Below are 16,445 nucleotides of genomic sequence, written 5' to 3'. Positions count from 1 at the left end.
GGAGCAGTTTGGGGTCAGTGATGGGAAATTTCTAAGAGAAAACATGAGGGATAGGGGATTCTGGTTATAGACCTGAGAGAATTCTTGCTGAAGGTGATCTCGGAGAGACAGCAGTGAGCGGTACTGAAGAGGGATCTTAGTTCCCTGCCCAGGAATTGAACCTGGGTAGCCTGGGTGAAAAATCAGGAATCCTAGCCACTAGACCACCAGGGGCCAGAGGCTAGAAGCAAAGTGGCCCTAGCTCTTTCCCCCGTTTGAAAGCAAGAATGTTTCAAAGAGGCAAAAACTGTAAAAACAGGTACGAAGTTTATTATTAGAGACATGGGATAGCATGTTGGAGAGTACACAGTTTGTTTACGTAATTCAGAAGCAAAGCAGAAATACACACCTGGAGAGGAGTGTGGGCGTCCTGAATGAGGAGCGTAGTAAAGAGGTGATTTAAATCACTTATATAGGACAGTCCTTCTGTGTCTTTGTTTACCTTTGGCCAATTATCTCATTTCTTTTTTCGCACCTGATTGGTCCCAGGACCCTCCCCAAGATGTCTGCACAGCGGCAGAAAAAGCGGCAGGGGAATCTTCCACTTGGCAGGGCCTACTGCTGGTAGATACCAGGGAAGAGGAGCTTCTTCTCTTGGGAGATGGGATGTGTGAAGACTTTTCACGCTGCAGCTCCTTCCCAGCCATCAGTGAGCCTGGTGATTTAGGCCGATGATCTTCACCCAGCACTTCTTTTGTTGGCCTCTCCAGCAGCAGGGAGCAGCATGTGGTTGGGGCAGAGAACACCATGGCATGGGATGGGACCTTCACCTCCCTCTCCTTGGGGAAGGAAGTGGGAGGTGACTGGATGGTACCGGCTTCCTAACGTAGGGCAGAAGGCAGGCGCTGGAGCAGCAGGGTGGTCCCTGTCAGATGTGGCAGCCTCCCAGGAGGGCAAAACCAGCGGGTGACAGCCCACCGGGGCCTCATAGAGGGCCGGCGGCGGCGGCGCGAGGTACGACATTTACAACATAAATTGCCCATGTAGGACCGGTTGTGCGCCAAGCGATCCGAAGTGGGAGAGCTTCTCCCTAGCTTCATCTCCTCTCAAGGTCTAGCACACACTGGACACTGGATGGCTCAGCCTGGCGCTTGTGACATGTCCATTTTACCTGTCACAGAGAAAGGGCAGGCAGGGCAGGGGGTGGGGCGGGGGGCGCATGCAAGCCCAGCCCATGGAGAAACCCCACCCCAAGGGCAAAGGGCGGGGCCCCTTCTGAACTTTCTAGTGGCTGGGTCTTCTCGCTGTGGGTGGCAGGTGTTTGGCACGGGATGGGCCACCATGCGGAGACTGTTGGGGACTGTGGAAGGCTTCTCCTCCAGAGCTCACCCTGCCTGGGCACCAGCTCTGCAGGTCCCTCAGCCCTGCGTATGTATCGGCCAGCCCTTCCCCACCATGGGGCCCAGAGGCCAGAGCCTGCTCAGAGCTGAGGGCAGGAGGCACCCAGAGCTTGCCAGGATGTGGGTCACCTCCTCCGGGGACCTCCCCAGCTTCTCTGCGAGGCCTGGAGACAGGATTGCCTTCTCCAGGGCTGCTCAGCTGCCAGCATCACCATGAGCCAGGTGGCAAAGGTTTCTGAGCAGGAGATGCAGAGCCCTGATCCGACCGGATGCTGCACCCCACGATATCCCTTCCTGGCAGATAGGTTCTTTCTTCACTTTTTTTTCGAAATTTGGTAAAACAACATTTAAACCTTCAACTGTTCTTCAGGGTATACAGATGGTAGTGGCTTAGCTAGGATTCGAAGCAAGCCTGTGTGATTCCAGAGCTCGTGCTCTGGACTGTGGTGCCTCCTTATCATATATGCTTCATGTGTTGCTTTTTTTTTTTTCTTGTAGTCCTTATGGTACTTAGCCCTAAGTGCCATACCTGTAACGAACAGCTACACTGCCCTGTAGGAGGTCTTCTTTTGTTCAAAGCATGAATTGGTCATCCACCACACTGTGTTCTAATCTCAGAAGATACAGGTCAGGGACCACCAGTTGTCAACATAGCACCATTCCACATTTCTAATTGAGGCTTGAAGGCTGGATTTTCCCTTTGGTCTAGTTTGAAGGATCCAGATTTGTAAAGATTATATTCTAGATAAATCATGGGCTATCCTGAAAGAAATTCACCAGTAAATTATTCCAGTTTCTCTGGCCTTCCTGGAGTATATCCAGTAAGGCATCTCATTCATGTCTAGAAAGCAAATACATCATTTATTGCAACTTCAGCGTGGAGCGATGTATTGGCTTAAAGTACAATCAACACAATTTGGTCATTGTGAGTATGCCAGCTGGGTCCATTCTTTACTACACATATGTAACTCTAGAGATTCTTATGCCCAAGAGAGGAGACGTACTCTTGGGTGTCTAGGACAAGGGAAACATGTGTTGTTATTCAGGAGCTGGAAGCTTCAGCATGACAGGAAAGAATTGAACAATCCTGGTCTACACATCACTTGACCTTGTTTAAAACTTGTTTCTTTGGCTTGCTTCATTGGAGTGTTTTCTCTCTCCTGGGGCTGACATTGTGTGTTATGTATCACACATGTGACATGTAGAAGTTTCAGAACCCAGAATCCTATAGATCAGTAAAAATGTATTTATATATTTTTGTTCAGAATCTATTGAAAATAACACTGGGCATAATTCATATATTCCAAAATTAGTTGGACCCTCTGCTCATGAGATTCTTTTTATGGTATGCCACAGCAAATTTGGACTTCCATCCCCAATAAACTTTGGGGTTGGAGGACACAAAAGCTTTTGCTCAGACCTAAATTCTGTCTGAAAGAAAAGGGTAAATATTATAAGCCCTTTCTAACCTCTCCAAGAGCAGAAATGATTTACAGCTGTGGCATTTAACCATAATTCCTCGATCTCATTTGAGAAGAGTTCACTAAGAAACAGTGTCTTGATTTTTGTTTGTTTTGTTTGTTCCCTGTTTTCTTGTCTTACTTACCAACAATCCATTGTAATTCATGAGTTAGTATGGCAGCAGGCTGAGTGTTCCTTGGAGCTCATTAAATGAACTTCTTTTCCTTAAAAAAAAAAAAAAGTTTAGTCAAGAAAAGAGTCTGTCAGGCTTCCCTGGTGGTGCAGTAGTTAAGAATCCGCCTGCCTTATGCAGGAGACACAGGTTCAAGCCCTGGTCGGGGAAGATCCCACATGCCGCGGAGCAATGAAGCCCGTGCACCACAACTACTGAGCCTGTGCTCTAGAGCCGCGAGCCACAACTACTGAAGCACCTGCACCTAGAGCCCATGCTCCACAACCAGAGAAGCCACCTCAATGAGAAGCCCTTGCACCGCAATGAAGAGTAGCCCCTGCTCTAGCCCCCGCAACTAGAGAAAAGCTCATGTGCAGCAATGAAGACCCAATGCAGCCAAAAATAAATAAATAAAACAAAATTAATTAATTTTTTAAAAAAGAATCTAATAAAAAAGGAAAGAGGGCTTCCCTGGTGGCGCAGTGGTTGAGAGTCCGCCTGCTGATGCAGGGGATGCGGGTTCGTGCCCTGGTCCAGGAAGAACCCACATGGCGCGGAGCGGCTGGGCCCGTGAGCCATGGCCGCTGAGCCTGCGCGTCCGGAGCCTGTGCTCCTCAACGGGAGAGGCCACAACAGTGGGAGGCCCGCGTACAGCAAAAAAAAAAAAGGAAAGAGTCTGCCAATACTGTTGTGAAGCCAGTAAAATTGCTTTTTGTTTGTTTGTTTGTTTGGGGGGCCAATTACTCAGAGTTTAAAGTAAAAGATATTGAATTATTTTTAGTATATACATTATGAGCTCTTTTAAAGCCAAAAATTATGAATATTATGATAGCTCAAACTTGAACTGAAAAGGCCAATGAAGCATCCTACAGGTTATAATTTCTAATAAGGTAAATATTGATTTCTATAACCTACATAAACAAAAATTCTTTGGGGACCCTTCAATTTTTTTAAAAAGAGTAAAGTGTTCCTGAGACAGCAAGTGAGAATACCACTGTGAACATGCCTAGCTGATATAGGTCTGTTTCTTGTCTTAACCTCATAAAGAGCCACTGTTAGGGAATTCCAAGCACCTATAAAAGTTCCTGACTGAACCTAGCTTTTTGGTTCTTTCAGCCCAGGTTGGTGGTTTTTGGTGACCTGAGGGACTTTGGCCACAGTTAGCTTATTTTCTCTGTTTTTTTTTGTTTTTTTTTTTTCGCAGTACGCGGGCCTCTAGCTGATGTGGCCTCTCCCGTTGTGGAGCACAGGCTCTGGACGCGCAGGCTCAGCAGTCATGGCTCATGGGCCCAGCCGCTCCGCGGCATGTGGGATCTTCCCGGACCGGGGCACGAACCCGTGTCCCCTGCATCGGCAGGCAGACTCTCAACCACTGCACCACCAGGGAAGCCCTAGTTGGAATTTTTTATAAGGAATCTCAAATTTCACTTTTAAAAGCCTCTTGAGAGTAGGAAGCCAAGCCAAGGCCTTGCCATCAGGCTTCATCTGCAGTACCTATAGACTTAGGTAATTGCCCTCTTCTTGAGATCCACAAAATAGCCTAAGATTCTTAGGCCTACCAGGAAGGGACATTCCTTACTCACCTGTAAGGCTGGGAACACTGCAATCCAAGAACCAGGCCAATTTTTCCAAGAGGGCTTTGTAATTATTAGCTTTATAAAGTCAACATTAGTCCCTTAAAACTGCCTGGTCATATCTAATTCTATACATCATTTTACAGTCAGATATTCCAGCCAAGACTTGTTTATATAAAAAATTTTCCCAATTATGTCCTATTACAAGGAGGACATTCTTATTGAAACTATGCAAATAGCAATATTGTGATAAAAATAAGAATGGTTAATGAGTTTTTTCAATTGGGAGCTATTAAGCAGGGAGAGAAAGATAAATGTTTCATTTCTGTTTACAAAAGTACAATTTTCTAGATTGTTATGAGCTTTTGATAGATTAAGAGAAAAGGGAAAGGGGTTTCTTACATCCAGAAAATAGAACGTTAAAGAACCAGCAATGTTCCAAATAAATATAAATAACCTATAATCATCCGTTTGTTCACTCAGTTCCATGTAATTCATTAACTTTTGTTTTGTTGATCATGGGCTATCAGTTTCATGGATCCATCAGCTTCTCCATCTTAGAAATCCTCACTAATTCCAGTGGTATGATCTCAAAGTTAATTAAGTAATGCTAGCAGAAGCCTACACCTGAGTTGAGTACCTGGCATAGTCCTTTTCCATGGGTCTCTGAGTTCCTTCCTTCCTTCCTTTCTTCCTCCCTCCCTCCCTCCCTTCCTTCCTTCCTTTCTTTCTCTCTCTCTTTCTTTTTTTTCCTGTTGAAAACGAGCGCTCTTGCTTGTAACTAATTGAAAACAGTTTCACAGTAAAGCAATAAATATCTGAGGATGTAAAATGTAAAAAGACTTTAAAAGTCTGTGTTTAAAAATCTCATGAAAGTTTATTATTAAAAAAATGTAATTGACAAGGAAATTTGGCTGTTTCTGTGACATACAACATTTTAAAATAGTAACTGGAATTATGACAGATAATATTACATTGTTGCTTAGTATTAGGCAAAGGAGCACTAGGACATTTCATAGACAGCAAGAGCATTGACAAATTTCTAGGAATTTTATACAATTCAAAATATTTATATTAATAACATTTTACCCATACAAATATAACCTAGGGAAGGTTAAGCATCTTTTCTTGACAACGCTTCTTATGTAATTTAATAAATCAAATGAACCTAATTAGGCTTAACATCTCTCTTTTTACCTGGTGAAAGAACAAACCCTTTGTGATTTTCCAGGGGGCCTCTGGGAAATCTCAACGTCAGTCTGAGATCCAGAATATTTTATTTAGAATTTGACTTTGGGAAAGCAAAATTGTCAAAAATGTCAAAAGATTTGAACACTTGGATAAATAAAATAAGTCACTGTGAAACAACGTGAAGCTACCTATTTAAAGTAACAACAGAGTATTTCAAAAGAAAATATAAGCAGTAACATGATTAAAAGAAAAAACAAAACTTTTGTTCTTTCAAAACTGAGAAAACTTTGGCTCTCTCAAATAATCAAGTACATGATAAAGCCAACACCAGAAATAATGTTAAGGCACCGAATCTTTGTTTCCTAGGCAGATTACTTAAAAGGCAAAAAAACTTTTAACAATCTCTTAAGAGCAGACCAATAATTAAAGAAAACTTTGTCTTTTTTTTTTTTTTTTTTTTTTTTTTTTTTGCGGTATGCGGGCCTCTCACTGTCGCGGCCTCCCCCGTTGCGGAGCACAGGCTCCGGACGCGCAGGCTCAGCGGCCATGGCTCACGGGCCCAGCCGCTCCGCGGCATATGGGATCCTCCCAGACCGGGGCACGAACCCGTATCCCCTGCATCGGCAGGCGGACTCTCAACCACTTGCGCCACCAGGGAGGCCCAACTTTGTCATTTTAACAGAGGAAAACCAAACTCTAGCTTTGTATCAGTAATGATACTAAAGATCATTTTAAAAAACCCTTTAAATAAATCCATCCAATCTTAGCCAGCTTGGACCACGAGAGATGAGATTCCTTTTTCACAATCCTTCTAAAACTTTCCCTATCTATTCAGGTTTTATCCTACACTTTCCTCTTTCTCGTTCTGGAACAATCAGTCATTTTATTTTAGGACCAAATTATTCTTTTTTTCTGAACAAAACATATCCTAGAGGAGACCTTCAAGATGGTGGAGGAGTAAGACATGGAGATCACCTTCCTCCCCACAAATACATCAAAAATACATCTACATGTGGAACAGCTCCTATAGAACACTTACTGAACGCTGGCAGAAGACCTCAGCTTTCCAAAAAGGCAAGGAAATCCCCACATACCTGGGTAGGGCAAAAGAAAAAAGAAAAAAAGGAGACAAAAGAGTAGGGATGGGAGGGAACTGTGAAGGAGAAAAAGTTTCCACACACTAGGAAGCCTCTTCACTGGCAGGGACGGTGGCGGGAGGAGCTTCGGAGCCACAGAGGAGAGTGCAGCACAGGGGTGCAGGGGGCAAAGCGGAGAGATTCCCGCACAGAGGATTGGTGCCGACCAGCACATACCAGCCTGAGACGCTTGTCTGCTCACGTGCTGGGGTGGGTGGGGGCAGGGGGCTGAGGCTCGGGCTTTGGAGGACAGACCCCAGGGAGAGGACTGGGGTTGGCTGTGTGAAGACAGGCTGAAGGGGGCTAGTGCACCACAGCTAGCCAAGAGGGAGTCCGGGAAAATGTCTGGACCTGCTGGAGAGGCAAGAGAACATTGTCTCGGGGTGCACGAAGAGAGGGGCTTCCTGCTCTGTGTGCCCACAGACAACAGAGCACCACCTAAGCAAACTCCAGAGACAGGTGCAAGCTGCGGCTATCATCTTGGACCCCAAAGACAGGCATGGACCGCTACTGCTGCTGCCTCTGCCACCAAGGATCCTGAGTGCAATTGCAGGTCACTACCCACACCTTCCCAGGAGCCTGTGCAGCCCACCACTGCCGAGGGTCCCATGATCAGGGCCAACACACGGAGAACACACAGGGCGCCTCAGGCTGTTGCAATGTCACGCCAGCCTCTGCCACCGCAGGCATGCCCCACATTCCAACTGTGACTACTGTACCCCTCCCTCTCCCTGGCCTGAGTGAGCAAGAGAGCCCTAATCAGCTGCTGCTTTAACTCCCTCCTGTCTGGGCGGGGAACTGAGGGCAGTCTCTACACAGAGGTGGGGCCAAAACCAAAGCTGAACCCCAGAAGCTGTGTGAACAAAGAGAAATAGAAATTTCTCCATGCAGCCTCAAGAGCAGTGAACTAGATCCCTGCAATCAGCTCGATAAACCATGCATCTGTGGAATACCTGAATAGACAATGAATGTTCCCAAAATTGAGGCTGTGGACTTTGGGGGCAACTATGGACATGGGGTTTGCTTTCTGCATTTGATTTGTTTTTGGCATTATGTTTTTCTTTGTTTAGTTTTTAGTGATTGTTTTCATTTGTGGGTTTTTTGATTGGTTTTGTTGCTCTCTTCCTTTTTTTTTCTCTCTTTCTGTGAGTGTGTGTGTGTATGTTTCCTTGTGTGATTTTGTCTGTTTAGTTTTGCATTTACCGTTTGTTATGGGGTTCTGTCTGTTCTTTTTTTTTTCTTCCTTTTCTTCTGAGCCGTGCAGCTGGCAGGGTCTTGGTGCTCAGGCCAGGTGTCGGGCCTGAGCCTCCGAGGAAGGAGAGCTGTGTCCAGGATGCTGGACCACCAGAGACCTCCCGACCCCATGTAATATTAATCAGTGAGAGCCCTCCCAGAGATCTCCACCTCAACACTAAGACCCAGCTGCACCAAATGGCAAGCAAGCTCCAGTGCTGGACGTCCCATGCCAAACAACTAGCAAGACAGGAACACAAACCCACCCATTAGCAAAGAGTCTGCCTAAGTCATACTAAGAGTAGTATTCTTTTTCCACATGCTGCTTTTACCAATCCTAATACAGATGCCCATGTAATTAATCATAGTAACAAAAGTATATGTATTGGGGCCACTTGAATTATTTTTTTCTTATTTTAAAAATGTCTTTTATTGAGATTGATTTAGTCCATGTTAATAGTGGGCCTGACCTTTAACCCAATTTGCAAATTTGTTTATTACTGACCCACTCACTTTCATGACATTTTAGTGGATGTAATCTTGCAGCAAAAATGATTTATTCAGATTGTTCCAATGAAATTTTCCAGTTGAATAATTACTGGTGGAATGTTTCCTGGTATCAGTAGTGGTCGAAAGTGGTTAGGACTTAGTTTGTATGATATGAAGACAAAATGCTACTAAGAGTCTGCCTAAAAAGTCATACTAAGTTCACAAAAACCCCCAAATATACCACCGGACATGGCCCTGCCCACCAGAGGAAAAAGATCCAGCCCCACCCACCAGAACACAGGCAACAGACCCCCCCACCAGGAAGCCTACACAAGCCACTGGACCAACCTCACCCACTGAGGGCAGACACCAGAAATAAGAGGAAATATGAACCTGCAGCCTGCGCAAAGGAGACCCCAAACACAGTAAGTTAAGCAAAATGGGAAGACAGAGAAATATGCAGCAGGTGAAGGAGCAAGGTAAAAACCCATGAGACCAAACAAATGAAGAGGAAATAGTCAATCTACCTGAAAAAGAATTCAGAGTAATGATAGTAAAGATGATCCAAAATCTTGGAAACAGAATGGAGAATATACAAGAAATGTTTAACAAGAACCCAAAAGAACTAATGAGCAAACAAATAATGATGAACAACACAATAAATGAAATGAAGAATACTGTAGAAGGAATCAATAGCTGAAAAACTGAAGGAGAAGAATGGATAAATGACCTGGAAGATAGAATAGTAGAAATAACTGCCACAGAGCAGAATAAGGAAAAAAGAATGAAAAGAATTGAGGATAGTCTCAGAGACCTCTGGGACAACATTAAACACACCAACATTTGACTTATAGGGGTCCCAGAAGAAGAGAAAAAGAAAGGGTCTGAGAAAATATTTGAAGAGATTATAGTTGAAAACTTCCCTAACACGGGAAAGGAAATACGCAATCAAGTCCAAGAAGTGCAGAGTCCCATACAGGATAAACCCAAGGAGAAACACGCCAAGACACATATTAATCAAACTATGAAAAATTAAATACAAAGAAAAAATATTAAAAGCAGCAATGGAAAAGCAACAAATAATGTACAAGGAAATCCCCATAAGGTTAACAGCTGATCTTTCAGCAGAAACTCTGCAAGCCAGAAGGGAGTGGAAGGACATATTTAAAGTGATGAAAGGGAAGAAACTACAACCAAGATTACTCTACCCAGCAAGGATCTCATTCAGATTTGACAGAGAAATTAAAACCTTTACAGACAAACAAAAGTTAAGATAATTTAGAGAATTTAATACCAAACCAGCTTTACAACAAATGCTTAAGGAACTTCTCTAAGTGGGAAACACAAGAGAAGGAAAAGACCTACAATAACAAACCCAAAACAATTAAGAAAATGGTAATAGGAACATACGTATCAATAATTACCTTAAATGTAAATGGTTTAAATGCCCAAACCAAAAGACATAGACTGGCTGAATGGGTACAAAAACAAGACCTTATATATGTTGTCTACCAGAGACCACTTCAGACTTAGGGACACATACAGACTGAAAGTGAGGGGATGGAAATAGATATTCCATGCAAATGGAAATCAAACGAAAGCTGGAGTAGCAATACTCATATCATATAAAATACACTTTAAAATAAATCCTATTACAAGAGACAAAGAAGGACACTACATAATGATCAAGGGTTCAATCCAAGCAGGAGATATAACAATTGTAAATATTTATGCACCCAACATAGGAGCACCTCAATACATAAGGCAAATGCTAACAGCCATAAAAGGGGAACTCAACAGTAACACTATAATAGTGGGGGACTTTATCACCCCACTTTCACCAATGGACAGATCATCCAAAATGAAAACAAATAAGGAAACACAAGCTGTAAGTAACACATTAGATCAGATGGACTTAATTGATATTTATAGGACATTCCATCCAGAAACAACAGAATACACTTTCTTCTCAAGTGCACATGTACATTCTCCAGTATAGATCATATCTTGGATCACAAATCAAGCCTTGGTAAACTTAAGAAAACTGAAATCATATCAAGTATCTTTTCTGACCACAACACTAAAAGACTAGATATCAATTACAGAAAAAAAAACTGTAAAAATACAAACACATGGAGACTAAACAATACACTACTAAATAACCAAGCGATCACTGAAGAAATCAAAGAGGAAATAAAAAATTACCTAAAAACAGAAGACAATGAAAACACAATGACCCAAATCCTATGGGATGCAGCAGGAGAAGTTTAAAGAGGGAAGTTTATAGCACTACAATCCTACCTCAAGAAACAAGAAGCATCTCAAATGAACAACCTAACCTTACAGCTAAAGCAATTAGAGAAAGAAAAAAAAAACCCCAAAGTTAGCAGAAGGAAAGAAATCATAAAGATCAGACCAGAAATAAATGAAAAAGAAATGAAGGAAACAATGGCAAATATCAATGAAACTAAAAGCTGGTTCTTTGAGAAGATAAACAAAATTGATAAACAATTATCCAGACTCATCAAGAAAAAAAGGGAGAAGACTCAAATCAACAGAATTAGAAATGAACAAGGAGAAATAACAAGTGACACTGCAGAAATACAAAGCATCATGAGATACTACTACAAGCAGCTATGTGCGAATAGAATGGACACCATGGAAGAAATGGAAAAAATCTTAGAGAAGTACAACCTCCCAGGACTGAACCAGGAAGAAATAGAAAATATGAACAGACCAATCACAAGCACTGAAATTGAAACTGTGATTAAAAATCTTCCAACAAACAAAAGCCCAGGACCAGATGGCTTCACAGGTGAATTCTATCAAACATTTAGAGAAGAGCTAACACCTATCCTTCTCAAACTCTTCCAAAATATAACAGAGGGAGCAACACTCCCAAACTCATTCTATGAGGCCACCATCTCCCTGATACCAAAATCAAAGAGGTCACGATAAAAGAAAGCTACAGGCCAATATCACTGATGAACATAGATGCAAACATCCTCAACAAAATACTAGCAAACAGAATCCAACAGCACATTAAAAGGATCATACACGTTGATCAAATGGGGTTTATCCCAGATATGTAAGGATTCTTCAATATATACAAATCAATCAATGTGATACACCATATTAACAAACTGAAGGATAAAAACCATACGATAATCTCAATAGATGCAGAAAATTTTTTGACAAAAGTCAACACCCATTTATGATAAAAACTCTCCAGAAAGTAGGCATAAAGGGAAACCACCTTAACATAATAAAGGCCATATATGACAAACCCACAGCCAACATCATTCTCAGTGGTGAAAAACTGAAACCATTTCCTTTAAGATCAGGAACAAGACAAGGGTGTCCACTCTCACCACTATTATTCAACATAGTTTTGGAAGTTTTAGCCACGACAATCAGAGAAGAAAAAGAAATAAAGGAATCCAAATTGGAAAAGAAGTAGAACGGTCACTGTTTGCAGATGACCTGATACTATACATAGAGAATGCTAAAGATGCTACCAGGAAACTACTAGAGCTAATCAGTGAATTTGGTAAAGTAGCAGGATACAAAATTAATGCACAGAAGTCTCTTGCATTCCTATACACTAACAATGAAAAATCTGAAAGAAATTAAGGAAACACTCCCATTTACCATTGCAACAAAAAGAATAAAATACCTAGGAATAAACCTACCTAAGGAGACAAAAGACCTGTATGCAGAAAACTGTAAGACACTGATGAAAAAAATTAAAGATGATACAAACAGATGTAGGGATATACCATATTCTTGGATTGGAAGAATCAACATTTTGAAAATGACTATACTACCTAAAACAATCTACAGATTCAGTGCAATCCCTGTCAAACTACCAATGGCATTCTTCACAGAACTAGAACAAAAAATTTTACAATTTGTATGGAAACACAAAAGACCTTGAATAGCCAAAGCAATCTTGAGAAAGAAAAATGGAGCTGGAGGAATCAGGCTCCCTGACTTCAGACTATACTGAAAAGCAACAGTAATGAAAACAGTATGGTACTGGCCCCAAAACAGAAATATAGATCAATGAAACAGGATAGCAAACCCAGAGATAAACCCACACACATATGGCCCCCTTATCTTTGACAAAGGAGGCAAGAATTTACAATGGAGAAAAGACAGCCTCTTCAATAAGTGGTGCTAGGAAAACTGGACAGCTACATGTAAAAGAATGAAATTAGAACACTCCCTAACACCATACACAAAAATAAACTCAAAATGGATTAAAGACCTAAATTTAAGGCCAGACACTATAAAACTCTTAGAGGAAAACATAGGCAGAACACTCTATGACATAAATCACAGCAATATCCTTTTTTTTTTTTTTTTTTTTTTCTTTTTGCGGTATGCGGGCCTCTCACTGTTGTGGCCTCTCCCGTTGCGGAGCACAGGCTCCGGATGCGCAGGCCCAGCGGCCATGGCTCACAGGCCCAGCCGCTCCGCGGCATATGGGATCCTCCCAGACCGGGGCACGAACCCGTATCCCCTGCATCGGCAGGCGGACTCTTAACCACTGCGCCACCAGGGAGGCCCAGCAATATCCTTTTTGATCCATTTTAGAGAAATTGAAATAAAAACAAAAATAAACAAATGGGACCCAATGAAACTTAAAAGCTTTTGCACAGCAAAGGAAACCATAAACAAGACCAAAAGACAACCCTCAGAATGGGAGAAAATATTTGCAAATGAAGCAACTGACAAAGGATCAATCTCCAAAATATGCAAGCAGCTCATGCAACTCAATATCAAAAAACAAACAATCCAATCCAAAAATGGGCACAAGACCTAAATAGACATTTCTCCAAAGAAGATATACAGATTGCCAACAAACACAGGAAAGAATGCTCAGCATCACTAATCATTAGAGAAATGCAAATCAAAACCACAATGAGGTATCATCTCACCCTGGTCAGAATGGCCATCATAAAAAATCTACAAACAATAAATGCTGGAGAGAGTGTGGAGAAAAGGGAACACTCTTGCACTGCTGGTGGGAATGTAAATTGATAGAGCCACTATGGAGAACAGTATGGAGGTTCCTTAAAAGTCTAAAAGTAGAACTACCACATGACCCAGCAATTCCACTACTGGGCATATACCTTGAGAAAACCATAATTCAGAAAGAGACGTGTACCACAATGTTCATTGCAGTACTATTTACAATAGCCAGGACATGGAAGCAACCTAAGTGTCCATTGACAGATGAATGGATGAAGAAGATGTGGCATTTATACACAATGGAATATTACTCAGCCATAAAAAGAAGTGAAATTGAGTTATTTGTAGTGAGGTGGATGGACCTAGAGTCTGTTATACAGAATGAAGTAAGTCAGAAAGAGAAAAACAAATACCGTATGCTAACACATGTATATGGAATCTAAAAAGGAAAATGGTTCTCATGAACCTAGGGGCAGGGCAGGAATCAAGATGCAGATGTAGAGGATGGGCTTGAGGATTTGGGGAGAGGGAAGGGTAAGCTGGGACAAAGTGAGAGAGTAGCATTGACATATATACACTACCAAATGTGAAATAGATAGTCAGGTGGAAGCAGCTGCATAGCACAGGGAGATCAGTTTGGTGCTTTGTTACTGCCTAGAGGGGTGGGATAGGGTGAGTGGGAGGGACGCTCAACAGGGAGGGGGTATATGGATATATGTATACATATAGATGATTCACTTTGTTATACAGCAGAAACTAACACAATATTGTAAAGCAATTATACTCCAATAAAGTTGTAAAAAACACCCCAATAAAGCCCCCCCAAAACCTGTCCTACATTCCTTGCATACATTTCATGTAAAATATTTTTCCTTCACGCTTATTGTTTCTAGTAGTTTTATTTACATATATTGATTACATTTTTTAATCATTATGGAGAAAATTAGGAAGTAGACAGTTGTAAACTGTCATATATCAGCATTCTGCAGCAGACCAGCAAACTTTATAAGTAGAACATACAATTTTTATAGGTATATGTTTCCTTGTGGAACAATTTTTTTAGTGTGGCAAAAAAAGAACATATTCATTAACAGACACAGATTATCGTTAGCCTTTCTGTACCATATAAAATTAAGAAGCCAAAAGTATATAAACTTAAACTTATGCCTAATAATGAATGTTTCAGCATTTTATCTTACTTAGAAATGATCTATATATTTAGTGAATATCTATTACTTAAGTTGGCATAACTCTAAGGTTGCAAGTTACAAAAGAGATTTTGGAAACTACTTTTAAGTAAATACATTATAAAATGTAATTATTGTTGAAATAAAGTTTGTCAGAATAATGACTCAATTTGATTAAAATCAAATTTATAGTTTTTATAATCTTATACATCTGATAAATATAATATTAGCTTATTTGATTAGTAAACTCAAGTAGAATAAAAATGTATGACTATTACATTTAATTCTAACAATTATGAAGACATGTCTTTTAAAAAATTAAACCTACAATATCAAACTGGTCTTATTTATCAAAGATTTACCTAAATCAAGTGAACTTAAGAAATATTTCTGTATTTTGGGGAGTTTTAGGAATATTTAATTTCTATAATCACATTTTTATCTAAGCCAATTCAAATAGAATTTCTTTAAGGGCTTATATACGTGAATTTGGTAATACCATCTGCAGGTAGGAAAATATCACATAACATACATGCATAAACATACAGACAGATATAAATAGAAATCTTATGGCTTTCATTCTGAAATTTTAGCGATGAGTCAGGCATAAAAATGATACAAAACTCACTAGTCTATGTCAGATTTGCTCCTCATCTCTTTCCACTTTATATTTTTATCAGAATTGTGTTTCTGGTAGATAGAACAAGTTAAACTTACCTGCTCAATATAGGTACTAAAACATTTCATCATATCTCTGGGGGGAGACTTTTAAGATTTTCTTTTGCCCTGATGTATAATCTCACAGGGGCTGAATTTGGAGTGAGGCACAGAGGAGACAGTAAATGGCAATCTGGGTATCTCCAAATCCTGTATGAGTGGATAAAATATCTGGTCTGTTTCCCATTAGCTCTTTTTACGTTCTCAGCCTCAGGTGGTTGCTTTTTGGGTCCCTTGATCCCTTGAGGAGCTCCGATGGGAGAGCAGGGGGCCGAAAATTTGAATGACCTCAGGAAAATTAGAGGCTGGAGTGGGAAGGGAAGGTCTAGTGGGTGAACAGAGGCATACAGGAGATGGGGGTTTGAGGGGAGACTTAGCAAAAGATTTAAGGGAGCTGAAGGGAAAACTGAAGGTGGTAAAAGGATGGAGGAGCAGAGGAGATGGGAAAGGATACATCTCAGATGAGATAGTTTGGGGGAGATATTAAGTTTCCCAGAGAAGCCACTGAAATTCCAAATTATCTTTAGTAAAGTCAGCCCACAGGAAAGGACGTGAACAGAATGAATGCCACTGTGGTGAAGCATATTGGCTGCAAGGGTTTGAAAAGGGGGGGATTTCAGTTGGCTGAAAATCTCCCATGTTCTTTTTTAAAATTTATTTTTGGCTGGGTGGGTCTTCATTCCTGTGTGCGGGCTTTCTCTAGTTGCGGTGAGCAGGGGCTACTCTTCGTTGCGGTGTAAGGGCTTCTCATTGCGGTGGCTTCTCTTGTTGCGGAGCACAGGCTCTAGGCATGTGGGCTTCAGTAGTTGTGGTATGAGGGCTCGGTAGTTGTGGCTCGTGGGCTCTAGAGTGCAGGCTCAGTTGTTGTGATGCATGTTCCGCAACATATGGGATCTTCCTGGACCAGGGCTAAAACCCATGTGCCCTGC

This window comes from Mesoplodon densirostris, chromosome 3 (assembly GCF_025265405.1).
Source record: "Mesoplodon densirostris isolate mMesDen1 chromosome 3, mMesDen1 primary haplotype, whole genome shotgun sequence".
In the NCBI taxonomy this organism is placed as follows: Eukaryota; Metazoa; Chordata; class Mammalia; order Artiodactyla; family Ziphiidae; genus Mesoplodon; species Mesoplodon densirostris.
Note: the sequence above shows the minus strand (reverse complement) of the source record.